Source organism: Monodon monoceros, unplaced genomic scaffold (assembly GCF_005190385.1).
Source record: "Monodon monoceros isolate NGI ecotype Baffin Bay Population unplaced genomic scaffold, NGI_Narwhal_1 Super_Scaffold_18, whole genome shotgun sequence".
Lineage (NCBI taxonomy): Eukaryota > Metazoa > Chordata > Mammalia > Artiodactyla > Monodontidae > Monodon > Monodon monoceros.
In genome coordinates, this window is record NW_021703774.1 from 43,547,258 (window position 1) to 43,561,747 (window position 14,490).

The 14,490-nt window shown below is 38.4% G+C and overlaps 1 pseudogene; it reads left to right on the forward strand.

The window, feature by feature from the left end:
* The first annotated feature begins 1,444 nt into the window (after positions 1-1,444).
* LOC114899344 lies at positions 1,445-1,798 on the forward strand (annotated as a pseudogene).
* The last annotated feature ends 12,692 nt before the right edge of the window (positions 1,799-14,490 follow it).

Sequence of the window (14,490 nt, forward strand, 5' to 3'; positions counted from 1 at the left end):
TGGGGGATGCTGGGGAATGTGGACTTTTCTATATTGAGGATGACCAGATATCAAGGGTAGGGGGCCCTCTTTAAAGCAACTTAGCAAGATTCTTGCTGTGACTGACTGATGCTGGCCCAACAGGACAGACACCAAGGTCAAGGCCTAAAGGGTTCAAAGGAGCCTAACTAAGGTTTGGTCAAGGAGAGCCTTTGTCAGGACTCAGTCAGTGACTCTGAAGCTCAAGAACTTCTTAGTGGCAGAGACGACTTAGAGCAGAAAGTCACATGTAATGGGCCCCACTTGCCACTGTCTATGAGCTGTTTGGTTGCCTGGATTCTTAGACACCTTGCTTTGTGCTCCCACCAACAGTTCAGTACAGTATTGGCTGAGACCACAGAATGCCAGAGCCTATGAAGACTTTCCATGAGACATGCCATGTTCTAGTCTATGTTAAATCCAGTGACAAGCTGAAAGACACGTATAGAGTACAAAAATTGTCAAGGTGACCTTAATCCAGAGGCGCCATATTTTATAAGCAAATTTTAAGAGAAAAAGGTAGGCAAGTGGTTGAAGAAGATTCGAGATAGATAGGCAGAAAATTCAGCCATGAGAAAGAAGGAGATCCTACCATTTGCAACAACATGAATGGAACCTGAGGACATTATGCTAAGTGAGAAAAGTTAGAGGAAGATAAAAACTGTACAATATCACTGACATGTGCAATGTAGAAAAGCTGAACTTATAGAAAAAGAGAGTAGAATGGTGATTGCCAGGGGCTGGGGTGTGGCGGGAATAGAAGAGGTGTTGATCAAAGGGACAAACTTGCAACTAGTAGATAAATAAGTCATAGAGATCTAATGCAGAGTATAGTGAATATAGACACTATTGTATTACAATCAGCAAACTCACTAGGAGACTAGATCTTAATTATTCCCACCACAAAAAAAAATCATAATTATGTGACATGATAGAGGTGCTAACTATCTCTACAGTGGCAATCATATAAGAATATACAAATGTATCATATCAACATCTTGTACACCTTAAATTTGCACAATGTTATCTGTCAAATATATTTCAATAAAAAATAAAATACTTTTTCAAACCAAAAAAGAAGATAGGCAATATAAATGTATGTGTGTATACATATATATGTAGATATAGATATATAAATATATTTATACAAACAGTTTACCCTTGAACAGCATGGGTTTGAACCACACAGGTCCACTTATATTTTCAATAAATATGTACTACAGTCCTACATGATCCCTGGTTGGTTGAATCTGCAGATGCTGACCGCAGATACAGAGGGCTGACATTAAAGTTATATATGAAAGTGGCCCTGTTACCTTGGAGAGCTGAAGGGGTCTGGAGATCCTGTGACAGTGCTCTGGGCCGGAGATCTAAACAATCTAAACATTAAATAGTACAGCTGCCTCAAATCCCTGGGAATTTCAGAATGACTGACACTTCTGAAGCTGTTCCAAATTCTGAAGAGATGTTTGTCAGTAGATTCACAGATGACAAAGAGTACCAGGAATACCTGAAACGCCCTCCTGAGTCCCCTCCAATTGTTGAGGAATGGAAGAGCAGAGCTGGTGGAAACCAAAGAAAGAGAGGCAATCGGTTGCAAGATAACAGACAGTTTAGAGGTAGGGATAGCAGACAGGGGTGGCCAAGTGACAATCGATCCAATCAATGGCATGGATGACCCTGGGGTAACAATTACCTGCAGCACAGACAAGAACCTTACTACCCCCATCAGTATGGACACTATGGTCACAACCAATGGCCTCCCTATGGCTACTACTGATAGAAATGTCAGCAGTTTTTAGTAAAACCATTTACTCTGTTAATATGACAAAAGTTTATGTTGTGTTTTCTGTTGGTCATAGTTTTACATCTGATTGTAGAGAGTGGACTGATTTTTTGGAACTTGAGACATTTTTTTAATTAGATCTCACTGGAGAGATATGATGGCTGCTGGAAATATCAATAAATACTCCCCTAAAAAGGTTGTGGATTATATCGCTTGACTTCTACCTCAGATTCTTCTTTATTTCATGAGTTAATAGTGCTTTGAATTTTTTTCCTTGTTTGACTTTCAGGAGTTCTTTGTTTTACATAGAAATAAAGATTTTACATAGAAAATGCTTGCTTTTACTTTGTAAGTTAAGTAAGTATCCCTATACTCAGATGTGCTCATTCCTAATATTTTACAGAAGTAGTACAATCAACTCCTAAATGCACAACTGTGCTTACTTGTGACATAGTAGTAGTTGAAAGGAAAACAGTTGTAGTATATTTCGTTCGGCTTTTGTTATTATGTGACTGTGGTACTTTGTAATTACTCTGTAGGTATGAATCATCTTCACAATCGTTCTGGTCTCTTTTTAGAGGGATATCAAGAATAAAGCTGTAAAATCAGGAAGGAATCATTCTCAGTTTCAATGTCTTGATCTAGTGGTAGGTAGGATTAAGGCACACAGTAATTTTATAAAAACTCTAAGGTTTTTTGCTAACTTAAACATACCAGGTCAAAATTCACGCATTATACAAAAGTTTAACTCTGAAGTGTTCCCTTCCTTTTCAATCATATGTAAATAATGCTGCATTTTGTAGTTACTTTTACGGTATTTAATGTGGGTTGATTTTACAATGTTATGTTCACCTCCAAATGTGCACCTTTGCTGTTTCCTCTTCTGTAAATCCAGTGATGCTGTAACTTCCTTTCAGAGTGATCATTGTATTTCACATCATTTTAATGGCCATTATAATGGTTTTACTCAAATAAAATACTTGTAAGTAAAAAAAAAAAGTTATACATGAATTTTCAGCTGCATGGAGGGTTGGCACTCCTAACCACCACATTGTTCAAGGGTCAACTGTATACATATTGTAAATATCTAAATAAGGAATGAGATGTGTGTCTGTGCACATATATCCTCCAGGATTAAAAATCATCTGTAAAGACTGAAGAATCTATAGTTTGAAATGGCAAATGCTTTACCAATAGCATTAGAAGTATTTGAGCTCTGTATTGCTTATCTGGGCAGCTATGGCAGAGATCCTGTTTTCTCAGTAAGCCATAGTTCTTGAGAGAAAGGGCTTCCCAGCAGTCAAGTGATCTTTTGAGTCCAGGCTACAGACACTGGAGCAGTGGTGGTGTCTTAAGGACGATGCTGCTTGGGACACCTTATCCAGAAACCTGCATGGCATTTGGTTATAAGCTGTCGAGTTCCTTCAGGGCACTCTGGACGCTGAATTCTCTGTACCTGGAACGTGTGAGCCATAATAACAGGCAGCTGGAGTTGGAAAGAGTCTCCCCCAGAATTCCACCCTTTCCTTGCTCCCATTTACAACACCAGACTTCCTTCGGGCTTCAGCCCAGCTTCTTCTGTGGCTCCTGTTTCTTGCCTTTGCTTTCTTTGTTAAGGCTGAATGTTCAAGCCTATGTCCACCCTTTGGTCCCATGAGCACTGACTCTTGCTCTGAGCCAGCTCCATCTCTGGATGGAACTCTACCCTGGCCTTGCCTTTGTTCCCAGCTCCTCCCTATACTATTCCCAGTACCCAATCCCCCACCAACCCCACATCCTACTTATTCCTTCCCTAGGCCTTGGGCTCATGCCTGCCTACATCTGATGTGAGCTCCAACTCTTGTCCAGCTATCTGTGCTGGCTCACCTCCCCCCCTTGCTGTGACAGCCAGAGAGTCACCAAGTCCCAAGCTGAGGCCCCAGCAGAACTAAGGAACCATTCCCCTGTCAAAATATTTCTTTCAGAAATATGTAAGGAAGTCCCAACAGCCTTGCCAGAGCCAACGAGAATTCATATCTCAATAGCAAGCTCTAAATCCTGTTCTCCATCTCACAGTGTAGACACACTCAGGGCACAATGAAAGGAAGTACTTTCCTTGGAAGCCAAGAGACTGACCTTGCATCCCCAATCTCAACAACTAATCCTAGGAGCCATAATGTCTTCAAATTTTTAATTGTACAGATTCACAATGAATGGAGAAGTTGTGACAGTTACACTTAAGTGTCAAATGTGTTGTATTTCCCTTACTAGAACTATTGAAGACTGAGCTAGGAATATCTGATTACAATTTAATAAACAAAGCTAGTTTCCAAAAACTTAGTTCTACTGGAACTAAAGCACAAGTTAAAAAAAAAAAAAAGAGTGTATTATGTCTTGCAACAGCAGACAATGCCAGGAAAGTTTGGAGATTTTTTTCCCTTCATCATAAAATTAATAAAAAATTTGAAACAAAAGAACATTTTAAAACTATTCCACTGCAATACATCAGTATTTCATGTATTTTCTTCATCTTTATGCTATATCTTTCTTATAACATAAATCATAAGTATTTGATATATTGTATACCCAAATGTGTATTTGTTTATTATTGGCATGCTTTTATAATGCTACATAGTCTTTATAATCATTATTTTAATGGTTGCATAATATTCCACAGACAGACCAAACTGTTTAACCCAAACATTTAGGTAATAAATTGGATATATAGGTTGTTTCTATTTTTTCCTGTTTTTAAAATTACTGCTGCTAATGTAATATAAAGTACATATAATCATCCCTGCCCCCAATTTTTGGCACAGAACTCCTAAAACCCTTGTAATTTCCTAAGTGACATGAGCACTAAAAGAATCTCGGTGTTCCAATATTTGGTCTTTGACCCTGATTCCTGACACGAAGCTCCTAAATTGCTTGGAATTTCCCGGGTGACGGGTGTTTTTGTTCTAATGAGATGACTCTTGGCGGGTTCCTGGATGGCTTCAGAATGGGGACTGATCACCAGAAAGACCAAGCCATGATTAGAAGCTTGGAACTTTCAGCCCCACCCCCTCTCCAGATAATGGAGAGGGGCTGGACATAGAGTTAATGATCTATCACGCTTAGGTGATGAAGCCTCGATAAAAATCCCCAAAGTGCGGAGTTCAGAGAACTTCTGGGTTGGTGAATACATCTACATGTTGGGAGGGTGGCACACCTCAACTCCATGGGGACAGAGGCTCCTGGCCCCCGAACCCTTCCAAACCCTGTCCTATGTATCTCTTCATCTGGCTGCTCACTCATATCCTGTATTATATCCTTTAAAATAAACCAGTAAACATGTTTCCCTGAGTTCTGTGAGCCATGCTAAGTGAATTATCAAACCCAAGAGAAGAGGGTTGTGGAAACCCTGATTTATAGCTAATTGATGAAAAGTATGCATGACAGCTTGGGACTTGTGATTGGCATCTGAAGTTGGGGGCAGTCTTGGGGGCCTGAGCCTTTAACTTGTGGGATCGGACAATAACTCCAGGCAAATAGTGTCAAAATTAAAGGGAATCTTAGGCAATCCAGTTGGTGTCATGGAGAATTACTTGATATGTGGAAAACCCACACACCCGGTGTCAGAAGTGAAGTATTGTGCGTATGGTAGCAGTGTGAGGGTAAAGGGGAAACACAGAAGTGTTCTTTCCAACTCCGCCAGTAATAACTTTGTGCCATTTTTCAACATTTAGAATACTGTCTTAGACTGAAGTCCCAGAAATGGATTAATAATAAAGGGTATAAAAGAGGGTATACATACTTTTATCGTTCTTGATCTATATTGCTAAATTTCTTTCAAAGTAAATTTTAACCAAGTTGTAGGAAAAGTTTTGATTTTACTCAGCTCTTGCCAAAATTAAACATTGCCGTTTTAAAATTATTTTTTATTCAAAATTAAAATTTTAACTTAGCTTTCTTTGATTTGTACAGAGAATTAAAAAATCCATATTTACTTATTTTTCTATGAAGTACCTTGAGCTTCTTGGGTACAGAAACTATATCTTTTGGTTCTTCATATTCCTCGTATAATATAGTAGAAAGGGAGCAAGATTTGGAGCCTGAAGGCCTGGGTTCAAGTATCTGTTTTGCTACTTGTTTTGTGACCTTGGACCACTTATCCCCTCAGAGCCTCAGTTCTCTACTGTAAAACCGGATAATCACATTCTACTTCATGGGGATTCCACATAAAATGACTGGTATATTCCAGGAGTCGAATATATATCAGTTCTTCCTACGCATTATACAGAAGGAGCTCTATACATTTTGTTGAATAAATAAGCTCATGCCCTTCTCACTTAATGGCAGAATTGTTAGTCTTGTCAATTTGAGTACATTTTACACTATTTACTGAATATATTTTACTTACTAACATTTTAAGGAGTGTCATTACTTTGATCTACAAACATCTGGGTTCTGTTTTATGAGGTAAAATCTCTTTTTGTGGTTTCTTACATTAGGGTGGATATTTGATGCAACAAACATGTGAGGCAAAATCACCATAAGAAGCAAACACACAAATGTATATGTCCAATTACGTGTTACCTGTACCTCCCAAGGACATTGCCATTGTTGGAAAGCTCTTTGAAAAGTCTTTACTGGAATTTCTGCCAAGTACTACCTTCAGTGAGAGTATATGTATATACAACCAAAAGGTATTTGGAATATGTACCTAGGGGCTCAGATGGGTATCAACAGGAAGAATTCCAATTTGGATTAAAAAAAAAAAAAGTGTTGCCACCATTATAAAATGAGTTTCTTTTGTGTGATTCATAAAGTGGGGTCTGGAAGCATTTCTAAAAGAAGTGAAGAACAGCAAAGAATTTCAGTTAACAACATGCTTTGTACGAATTAACACTGTGGCCACCAAAAAAACCAGCTAAGGCCGTATTAGCTCACATTAATGTGAGTATAATTCCTAGAAGCGAGAAACTGATAGCCACTCTCCTCTAGCTTGTCTGACCTTGAACAGCAGGGTTCAGCTCTGTGCAGAGCTCATCATAGAGAACTGTAAACAAATAAGATTGTGTTCAGCTGTGTGCAAGCAAGACAGTAAAGGGACTCAAAAGTCATGCCACTGGATAAGAGAGGAGCAGAGAGGGGCAAATGATAGTAATACTGAGATATTTTAAAGACTGTCACGTGGAAGGGAGATTTGATTTCTTCCCTGCGACTCCAGGAAGCTAAATCTGAGCGATGGGTAGAAGACATCAGATTTAGATTTCAGACCAATGTAAATCAGTTTTCCAAAGATGCTTTATAAGTTATGAGTGCCCCATCAATATCACCCATTAGAGGTATTCAAGTACATTCAATAGGCATTCAAATATTGAAATCGCTTCTACTAACAAGTGTCTCCTTCCACCGGCTAACATAGGTTAAATCAGTGCTTCTCAAACCAGAGTAAGTAACAGAATCCTCTGGATGGCTTGTTAAAACACAGATTCTGGACCTGACCTCAGGGTTTGATTCAGTAGATCTACAAAGAGACTTGAGAATTTGCATTTTTAACAAGTTCCCACTTGATGCTGCTGGTCAGGGGAATCACACTGAGAACTACTGGCTTAAACAAACACTTGGATACCTTAGAAATTCTAGCCTGAAATGAGGGCTTGGACTAGGTGACTCTTCTTTCAGTCCTACAGCAATTATAAGACATTCCATTTTAATTCATGTGACATAAATTATAAGAGCAGTAGTAAAGGAGAATACATTGAAGAGGGAAGACTTAAGCCAAAGCTTGAAGGAAAAGTACAGCAGGAGAGGGATAAAGGAGGAGGAAGAATGTTCTAAGCAAGAACCACCTGAGCAAACGTAAAAGCGTTGAAGTTAGTATAGTGAGATAAAGTTTTGTATATTAACTGATTATTTTTCCCCCAGTGTTTCATTCCCTCCACTCTCTTCATCTTTTCCCCCGTACAGTCAGCAGGGCTGCTCTATGTGCCTTGCCTTGGGAAAAGTATGTAGCAACAAAGAGAAAGGAGTTTCCTTCTGGTTTTTTGACGTTCAAAAGTTCAGGCTCTTCTCTATTTACAATAGCCAGGACATGGAAGCAACCTAAGGGTCCATTGACAGGTGAATGGATAAAGAAGATGTGGTACATATATACAAATGGAATATTACTCAGCCATAACAAGAAACAAAATTGAGTTATTTGTAGTGAGATGGATGGACCTAGATAGAGTCTGTCATACAAAGTGAAGTAAGTCAGAAAGAGAAAAACAAATACCATATGCTAAAACATATATATGGAATCTAAAAAAAAAAAAAAGATTCTGAAGAACCTAGGGGCAGGGCAGGAATAAAGATGCAGACCTACTAGAGAATGGACTTGAGGACACAGGGAGGGGGAAGGGTAAGCTGGGACGAAGTGAGAAAGTGGCATGGACATATATACACTACCAAATGTAAAATAGATAGCTAGTGGGAAGCAGCGCATAGCACAGGGAGATCAGCTCGGTGCTTTGTAACCACCTAGAGGGGTGGGATAGGGAAGGTGGGAGGGAGACGCAAGAGGGATGAGATATTGGGATGTATGTGTATGTATGGCTGATTCACTTTGTTATAAAGCAGAAACTAACACACCATTGTAGAGCAATTATACTCCAATAAAGATGTTTAAAAAAAAAACAACTTCAAGCTCTTAATAGAGAAGGGACTAGGCCAGGGAGAAAAGAACTGGAATGAATGAGAGCAAATTGTCTCCACCGTAGATCCAGAAAATTATTCTCTGGGCTCAGAGGAGGGAGGGAGATAAAGAAATACTGGTCCAAGGACTCCAAGGAAATATGGGCTCCCTACTTGATACCTTGGCTCACCTTAAGCCCCTGAGATTTTATAGAGGAAAACTATGATTTTTTTTTTTTTTTCTGGTACGCGGGCCTCTCACTGTTGTGGCCTCTCCCGTTGCGGAGCACAGGCTCCGGACGCGCAGGCTCAGCGGCCATGGCTCACGGGCCCAGCCGCTCCGCGGCATGTGGGATCTTCCCGGACCGGGTCACGAACCCGCATCCCCTGCATCGGCAGGCGGACTGTCAACCACTGCGCCACCAGGGAAGCCCGGAAAACTATGATTTTAATGAAAATGAGTTTTCATAGCCCTTCAGAAAAATGGCTTGAAATGTAAGTCAAGCTGTTAGAAAAACAGTCACATTATTTGCATACCTCGTGCCCTGAGATAAACACCTGCCACAAGACGGTGTTTGGGATGAAGAGGAGGCTAGCCTGCTTGGGGAGAATATGTTGGAAAGAGAATGAGAAATTAGGTTGGGTGAGCAAGGTGAGACCAGAATATAGTGGACTTTGAATGATGAAGAGGAGCTTCGATTTTAAGCAATGAGTTAAGCTCCTGTGCTTAAAGCCAAACTGTTTGGCCTCTAGGGTCACCGTGAAGCCTGCTCAGATTTCTAGTACCCCATCCTCAAACTTCTTTTCCACAACTTAAGGAGAAGCCAGCACTTTTAGCACTCCTCACTTGGACACTAACAAACCATCCTCAGAAAGACTCTTTGCTGAAATTACTGAGAGGTCTCATCTCTTTAACACTCAAGGACTAGCCTTTCATTTGACATCTGGTGATACTTACCTGATGTGTTTCAGAATTATACCAGTCAACTATTACCTAGTCATATTCATAAAAGTTTGTTATAAATTAATCTATATATTTTTAAGTGGCTGATCTTGTTTTGGTTGATGATAGATGAATTTTATAGATGGGTGATCTCACTAGAAATAAATGAATCTTATCTTTGAAAAAAAAACATTTATTATTTTTATATCTTCAAGGGAGTTCTCCCAATCATCAACTAGGTAATTCTCTAAACTATCCCAAGGATTCATCTGGCTATTGTGTGAAAAAAATTCAGTTCTTTGAACTTAATCTTCCACATGTACATACAAATGCAAGTGCTTAAACTCAACAACAGAAAGTCAAGCAATCTGATTTAAAAACGGCCAAGGACTTGAATAGAAAGAAGAGATTCAAATGCCCAATAAGTGCATGGGAAGATGCTCTACATCATTAATCATTAGGGAAATGCAAATTAAAACCACATTGAGATACCACCTTACGCCCATTAAGACAGCTACTATCCAAAAAATAGAAAATAGCGAGTGTTGGCAAGGATGTAGAGAAACTGGAACTCAATGTGCTCTTAGTGAGAACGTAAAATGGTGCAGCCAGTACAGAAAACAGCACAGCAGTTCATCAAAAAATTGGAAGTAGAATTACCATATCATCCAGAAATTCCACGTTTGGGTATATATTCAAAATAATTGAAATCAGTGACTTGAATAGGTTTTTGTACACCCATGTTTATAGCAGTATTATTCACAAGAGCCAAAGGGTGAAAGTAACTCAAGTGTTTATCAACAGATGAATGAATAAGCAAAAGGTAGTACATACAATGGAATAGTATTCAGTCTTAAAAAGGAGGGAAATTCTGACACATACTACCACACAGATGAACCTTAAGACCATAATGCTAAGTAAAATATTCCTGTCACAAAAGGACAAATATATATGATTTCACTCATATGAATTACCTACAGTAGTCAAATTCATTGAGACAGAAAGTAGACTGGTGATTGCCAGGGGCTGAGGAGAGGATGAAAACTTCTGGAGACAGATGACAGTGATGGTTGTGCAATAATATGAAGATATTTTATGCCACTGAACTGTACACCTGAAAATGGTTAAGGTGTTAAAACACACACCCACATTTTAATTGGCAGTTGTGTTGTTAGTGAGGTTGCATATTCTTGTAATATGCATTTTGACTTTAGGGTGGTTGGTTCTTTTGCTCATTTTTTAATTGAAATTGCCATTTTGTTATGAATTTTCAAGATACAATTATATAATAAAGATAAAACCCATTATCATATAAAAAGAGTAAGTCCTTCAAAGGTGGCAGGAAAGTACAGTGGAGAAAGGACAGCCTCTTCAATAAATGGTGCTGGGAAAACTGGACAGGTACATGTAAAAGTATGAGATTAGATCACTCCCTAACACCATACACAAAAATAAGCTCAAAATGGATTAAAGACCTAAATGGAAGGCCAGAAACTATCAAACTCTTAGAGGAAAACATAGGCAGAACACTCTATGACACAAATCACAGCAAGATCCTTTCTGACCCACCTCCTAGGGTAATGGAAATAAAAACAAAAATAAACAAATGGGACCTAATGAAACTTCAAAGCTTTTGCACAGCAAAGGAAACCATAATCAAGACCAAAAGACAACCCTCATAATGGGAGAAAATATTTGCAAATGAAGCAACTGACAAAGGATTAATCTCCAAAATTTACAAGCAGCTCATGCAGCTCAATAACAAAAAACCAAAGAACCCAATCCAAAAATGGGCAGAAGACCTAAATAGACATTTCTGCAAAGAAGATATACAGAATGCCAACAAACACATGAAAGAGTGCTCAACATCATTAATCATTAGAGAAATGCAAATTAAAACTACAATGAGATATCATCTCACACCGGTCAGAATGGCCATCATCAAAAAATCTAGAAACAATAAATGCTGGAGAGGGTGTGGAGAAAAGGGAACACTCTTGCACTGCTGGTGGGAATGTGAATTGGTTCAGCCACTATGGAGAACAATATGGAGGTTCCTTAAAAAACTACAAATAGAATTACCATATGACCCAGCAATCCCACTACTGGGCATATACCCTGAGAAAACCAAAATTCAAAAAGAGTCATGTACCAAAATGTTCATTGCAGCTCTATTTACAATAGCCCGGAGATGGAAACAACCTAAGTGCCCATCATCGGATGAATGGATAAAGAAGATGTGGCACATATATACAATGGAATATTACTCAGCCTTAAAAAGAAACGAAATTGAGCTATTTGTAATGAGATGGATAGACCTAGAGTCTGTCATACAGAGTGAAGTAAGTCAGAAAGAAAAAGACAAATACCGTATGCTAACACATATATGTGGAATTTAAGAAAAAAAAAATGTCATGAAGAACCTAGGGGTAAGACAGGAATAAAGACGCAGACCTACTGGAGAATGGACTTGAGGATATGGGGAGGGGGAAGGGTGAGCTTTGACAGGGCGAGAGAGAGTCATGGACATATACACACTAACAAACGTAGTAAGGTAGATAGCTAGTGGGAAGCAGCCGCATGGCACAGGGATATTAGCTCGGTGCTTTGTGACAGCCCTGAGGGGTGGGATAGGGAGAGTGGGAGGGAGGGAGACGCAAGAGGGAAGACATATGGGAACATATGTATATGTATAACTGATTCACTTCGTTATAAAGCAGAAACTAACACACCATTGTAAAGCAATTATACCCCAATAAAGATGTTAAAAAAAAAAAAAGAGTAAGTCCTTAATTTAGATGTTGTTGTAGGCAGAAAGATTACTAAAGGAATGGCAGACATTTACCAAAGGACTGCATCCTGAAATGTTAAATGGATTTTTACCAAAAGTCAAAACTTAGAAGTTTTAAAATCAGAGATCGTCAGTTTAAAAATCAGAGATCATCTTTCTTGCCTTGATGTAATTTGGCACCATTTTATAAAGTGCTGGTTGATCTTGAAAGTGCTGCATTTTATATTTTTTCTAGCAATGATAAAACAACATTAATAGATTAGCTATACCACTGCTGCAGATATATAACAGTGGCTTGTTTTATAGGATGTTGGATGAGGTGACCTCCATCTCACTACTCCGATCGTATAACTAGTATCCACTTTGTAAAACTGACTTTATCTTATCTTTGCCTTCCCCTCTGTGTAAAAAACATTTATTTATTTGGTTTCCTAAAAGGAAGTTAAAAACATTATTCTGAGAATCGGCACTTTCTACCCACTCACCTGGCAATTGTAAGGAGGGAGAGAAGCTGAGGGAGGGTCCGAGGGAGGCAACCTTAACAAGAGTTAAACAGGATAGATAAAAATCTGAGAAGATCCATTTCTACAATTTTGGATTAAATTTTAAACTTTTTAAAGAATATAAAACATTTATATGGGAGCTAGAAATTAGGGTCTGGGCAGTAAGAGGGTAAAGAGGTTCAGAGTTGGCAACGTAACATAAAGCCCAGAAAAACAGTGGCCTTTCCATGTTCCTGAAATAAATTGCAAGCCAAACCAGAATCTTGACTAGGTACTTTGAGCCAAGTAAAGCATCGGAGTGTACTCAGCGTCCTGCATCTCGTGTGTACCTCTGACAGGGCCAGGGCACAGTGCTTTCCCCAGAATGATCTGAGATTCATAGGAGCGACACATGCAACCTTCTGTCAACAAATAGAGCCATGAAAATAGCTTGGCCTCTATGTCCACTGGCCCACGTCCTCGAAAAAGTCAACATGGAACTGAAAGCAAACAAGCAGTATGCCCAAAAAATTAAACAACAGGCTTTTGACACACTTTATGACTTTCCATATTCTGCATGTTTATGAGAGGAATCTATGCTTATCCATAAAGTGATAATTGTTTTCCAACAATAAAAGATCATTTTTAAAACATGCTCATTTAATTGAATATTGACAATCTTTAAAATATGTAATGATATGGAAAGATTTTTGATATACTGTCAAGTGCAAAAGAACTGTTACAAACCAATGGAAATTGTTAATTGTATCTTTTTGAAAAGGTGAAACCATGACTCTCATAAGATATAAAATATACACTTGTCAAAGATTTTTATTTAACTCATTATTATAAAATGAGGGAACTAGGCAAGTGTTTCAACCAATTCAAAGGAGAAATTAGAGAACCACAAATTTACATAGGGTGAATGAACAATGAGATAAATTTACAAATGGACACAAAACTGACTTTTTCCTAGTGATGAATAGTGGGAATGGTCTCTCCACTGTACAAAACTCATTTGCAAGTCTATAGACAAGAATTATTTGCATTTGTAATAATTTGTCAGTTATCTTAAAAACTATAGACTTGAAAAATATCCTAATCAAAGACAAAGATTCATATAACAATGTTGCTCAACACTTTTTTTTCATTGTTATCTTCCTAAGGAGACTTTTTAGACATTTTTACCTAACTCTCTCCTCCCCCAAATTAAATATTAAAAAATAAGATTTTGTTGGGTAGAGTTGAACTTTGGAGAGCCACAAATATTGTAAGAGCTAAGGGTTTTTTTCCCACCCCTAAAGAACCAATATTTTCCCCCTTTGGGGCAATTAAATATCCATGCTCTATAGGACAGACAATCCCCAGAGGCTCCAAGATTTGAAAGGATATCTAGTAATCTCTTTATGATGTCATTTTTAAAAACCACCATATACATACATATATATATGTTATATGTTACATATACATTATTATACATATTACATATATACGGGCTTAAAGGATAGTGTATACAGAGGTCAGGAAACTATAGCCTGCAGGCCAAATCCAACCAGCCTGTTTCTGCAAATAAAGTTTTATAGGAACACAGTTACAAACACTGTCTATGGATTTTCTTGTCTTCTATTGCCTACCTCTGCTTTCACGCCACAACAGCAGAGTTGAGTGGTTGCGATAGAGAATGCAAGGTCCAATGTGCCTCAAATATTTACTATTTGTTTATACAAAAAGTTTGCCACCCTTTGGTTCACACTAAAGTGTTGATAGTAATTATCTCTGCTTAATGGGATAATAAATGTTTTTTCTTTCAAAGAAATCTGTATTTCCTACA